The 4,730-nt window shown below is 38.5% G+C and overlaps 1 pseudogene; it reads right to left on the bottom strand.

Annotated features, from left to right (window-relative positions):
- Positions 1–4,222: 4,222 nt before the first annotated feature.
- LOC140498595 (small ribosomal subunit protein eS1 pseudogene) lies at positions 4,223–4,730 on the bottom strand (annotated as a pseudogene).

The following is a 4,730-nucleotide window of genomic DNA, read 5'->3' on the forward strand; positions in this document are numbered from 1 at the left end:
AATTACTATCAGCCCTCAGAGTAAATGCAATTGCATTAACAGATATCAGGAAGTGTCTTCATATGGATGATGAAATTTTGACTGCTATTTGTAGGAATTCAGAGAAACCAAGAGCCAAGGTGAGGAGGAAAAGAATTCTATATTTGGGACCCAAGGAGGGACAATATCCAGAGTCAAGGGATGGAAGATATTGGGAGAGGAACAGCAAAAAGGCCAGACACTGGATCAGAATATTCAGATATGAGTAAAGTGTGATATGACTAGAAATGTAGAAAGAAACCAAGTTATGAAGGATGTTGAGTGCCAACCAGAAGATATGATATTTTAATCCTTAGAGATAATAGCAAACCACTGAAATTTATTGAATGAGGGAGGGAGGCCTACCTTCTAGGAAAATCAAATTGGCAGCTTCATGGAGGATAGTTAGTAGTGAGAGAGACTTATAGCGAGGCTAATCAGTAGCTTATTTTAATAGTTCCTATATGAGATAATGAGAGCCTACACCATGGTGATGGCAGAGTGAGAGGACAGAAGGGGGCATATACAAGAGACTTGGTGAAAGTGGAAACAGCAGATTGGATTTTAGTGGATTGAGACACAGTGGGAAGTCAGGAATAATATCAGCTTGTAAGCCTGGGTGTCTAGGAAGTTGCTGGCACCCTCTATAGATAATGAATTCAATTTTAGACATGTTGAGTTCAAGATGTCTTCAAGAAATTCTGTGTGAGAAGTCCAGTAGGCAGTTGAAGATGCAAGTAAATTTGAAGTTGATATTTAAGATGCAAGTCAGCAGAAATGTTTTGACTAGATAAATAGATTTGAGAATCATGAATTGGAAGATAATTAATGAATATGTGGAAACTGATTATCAAGTGAAATAGCATAGAGGGACAAAATGGCAGAACCCTAGGAACTCCTTTTGTTACTAACCATCCTATGGATAATGGTCCAACAAGGGAGCCTTAGAATGAGTCATAAGATAGGTAGGAGGGATCCATGATAGAGTAGTATTACAAAAAACCAGAGAGACGGAGCAAAAGCTAATTAATGCATCAAGAAGAAGGTAATAATCAGGGCCATAGGCTACAGGAGAAATCAAGAAGAATGAGAATTGAGAAAAGATAAAGATTTGGCAATTGAGAGAATATTGATAACTGTAGAGAACAGTTAAAGGGGAATGAAGAAGTCAATAGTCAGACTGGGCAGAATTAAGAAGACAGTAGGACTAAAGAATATATGGACATTTATTGTGGAGGGCCTTCACAAGAAATTTAACCTCAAAAAGGGGGGAGGGAACTAAAATAATAATTAATATTATTGGATGAATTCATTGAGGTATTTTTGCTTTTGGATTGGGAAACATTGATGTCATCATAGGCAAGAGGAAAACAACCACTATAAAATGAGAGATAAGATTAATGAAGAATGGGGATAATGGAAAGGGAATGTGCTGGAGAAAGGATGGAATAAGATCACTTGTGCATGTATAAGGAGTTTGTTTTAGAAAGAAGAATGGCCACTTCTTAATGGGGAGATAGGGCTGAAAGCAGACATAGTTACAAAATACATCTAAATTTAGTGAGATGAAGAGAAGAGAAGAGAGAGTTCTCTCCAAATGACTTCAGGGTTTTTGCTTGTCTGTTTGCTTTTGTTTTTGTTTTGTTTTATTTTTCTGTGAAATATGAGGCAACATTTTTCACTGACAGAGGAGAGGAAGGGGAACTATGGGGAGGTGTGGAGAAAGATGAAAAAGTTTGGACAGGATGATGTGGTTATTGGGATAGTGAATCAATTAAAGTAATATTTAAGGATTTCCATATTGAAGTTAAGGTCTAATTTAGATTCAAGAAGAATTACTTATATTTTCCTTAAATTTCCTTTTGGGAGTCTGTGGGCACTTTTTTATTTTAGTAGACCAGGACTTAAGCCCATCTTGTTCAACCAATTCATTTCATCCAGGATTTTACAATTTTTCATCTCATCTCTAAATTTTTATCTCTTTATATTATAGATTCTCAATTAAAAAGAAATCTTCTGATTGTAGTCTATCCACCCATGTGATCATTGCAGTCATGCATCCATTGATTTTTCTATCATTTATATTTCTCCTGAGGTTAAACTATGCAAGAGTCTTAGGGGAAGTGATATAATGTTGTAATTCATTTTGCCTGGGATGACCTACATCTTATACTCCTCAGCTATCCCATGGAACATTCTAATGGTAAGGGAGAGAGAGAGAGAGAGAGAGAGAGAGAGAGAGAGAGAGAGAGAGAGAGAGAGAGAGAGAGAGAGAGAGAGAGAGACAGCAGAGAGAGACAGAGAGAGAGAGACAGAGAGAGACAGAGAGAGACAGAGAGAAGAGAGAGAGAGAGAGACAGAGAGAGAGAGAGAGAGACAGAGAGAGAGAGAGACAGAGAGAGGTAGAGAGACAGAGAGAGAGAGAGAGAGAGAGAGACAGGAGAGAGACACAGAGACAGAGAGACAGAGACAGAGAGACAGAGACAAGAGAGGACAGAGACAGAGACAGACAGAGAGAGACACAGAGAGACAGAGAGAGACAGAGAGAAAGAGACAGAGAGAGAGACAGAGAAGCAGAGACAGCCAAAGAGACAGAGACACTCAGAGACAGCTAGACACACAGAGGGAGACAGAGACAAAGAGAAACTTAAATATATAGATGATTAGATAGGTATATAAATAGATGATGGATGACATGTAGGTAGTTAGGTAGATGACAGATAGATATTTAGATAGATAGACAGATAATAGATAGATAGATAGATCAGAATCATTACTGAAACCCAGCTCCTCCTTACTCTGAGACCAGCACTCTTATTCATCTCACCAGGCAGATACTTTGTTAAAAAATATTTAACATGGCAAATAGCAAAATAACCCTAATTCCTAGGTGATTCCACATTGCATCTCTTCATAGAGAAAAGTAGACAGTTATCCCTTACAACTTATTTAAAGTTCAATACAATAGACATTTCTTTAGTACAAATCATTGTGTTGAATAGAGTTATAAATATAAACATTAAAATTTCCATGCTTTGAAGGAGCTTACATTCCACTATGCAAACATAAGTAAATACCAGATGATCTCAGAGTCCACAGAGCACTATTATCCTGAAAGACTTCTGGAAGGATGTGGCATCCCAAGTTAGACTTGAATAGGAAGGTGAGAATTCTTAGAAGGCAGATGAAGAGATAACATGTACCCTGGTGCTGTGATCCCACAGAGAAGGCACTCAGTATTGTAACCTGATCCCATCTTCATTTATGTGAAGTTTCCCTGTGTCCTTCCACATATCCTTCCTGGAATATTTGCCCATTGTCCTAGAGACCTTTCATTAGGTCTGCAATTATGTCAAGGTTCTGTAATGGTAAGGGTATTTGAAGATCTTAATAGGCCCATGTGATCTTCTATAAGCTTTGGTCCATCCCACAGTCTTAGTCACATGGAGCTGATGGCAGGAGGAGCTTGCTGAATGTGTGGAATAGGAACAGAGAGTGAGGCAGAGATGGGAAAGAGCAGTCAGAGTAGAGCGGAGCAGCTAGCATGAGTGAGAGGGGGAGTGATTTTGCCTAAGAGAACGTGCTTGTGGGGAGACCTGATGGAGGGAAGGCTTGGCAATGGCCCTGCTCCCTGAATTGATAATGTGTATAGATTTCTTTGTTACTGTGATGCGTTTGGCTTTCTGGTGTTTGGATAAATTTCTTGGTTTTATCTTTGAGGAAGAGAGTTTATATTTTGCAAACTTACCCTGGAAATATGCATGCATATCCATAGTGGCTGCTGTGGGTATCTCATTGGTATTATAGCTTCCAGTCTAGTACTTTCTCTTTACATCTTCTATCTTCACCCTAATCTGATCCTACCTTGTTACAGGAGTGGCCCACCTCCTTTGTCAATTGTCCATGTTCTCGATGATGTATTTTTGCTCTATCCCTCATAGAAAGTCATCATTGCTAAAGAAGATTCTCTTTTGATAACCAAACAATGCCCAATTCACCCCAGTCCACAGTTGTCATGGTAGTAACTTTCTTTTAAATGATGCAGAACTTTGTCAAGCACTTTTCAAAATTCACAAATCAGGTATTCTATACAATTGCAAACTTCTCAAGTCAGGGACAATAACTCTATTAAAGGCAGTTTCTAAATAAAGGTGCTTGGTAGGTCATATAACTAGTCTGAGAGACATCAGACTTTGCATTTTTTTTTTCACAATGATAAATTTTTATTTTTCAATCTTTAAAAGTTCTTATTTTAGACAGACTCTTGAACTGGTGGTTCATAGCCATCAGCCCTTTCTACTTCTGTGCCTGTTTCATCTCCTGAAGTTTTTCAGAGCCACCACCTTCACCATGCAGTTCCATTAGCTTTCCCAATTCAAATTTGGACTTCTTGAGCATCTTGACTTTTCAGACAAATACGTCATGGAGAGGATAAATAGACTGGTAAGCCTTTTCTATGTCTTTTCCAATGCTGTCTGGAATTAGTTTATTGACAACTTCTTTCAGGTCTTTTTTCTGCACCTCTTGGGTCATGATTTCCATCATTTTCTTACGAATTTGATGGACCTGTTGGTGCTGGGTATGAGTTCTTAGAGATCTGGTTTTGGTGCTTTTTGAGCAACACAAAAGAGGTGGAACAAGTACCCATCATTAGTTTTGACATCTACATGGGCTTCAATCATGGTCTGCCACTTTTTGACCATGGAGCACAT

Source organism: Notamacropus eugenii, chromosome 4 (genome assembly GCF_028372415.1).
Source record: "Notamacropus eugenii isolate mMacEug1 chromosome 4, mMacEug1.pri_v2, whole genome shotgun sequence".
NCBI lineage: Eukaryota > Metazoa > Chordata > Mammalia > Diprotodontia > Macropodidae > Notamacropus > Notamacropus eugenii.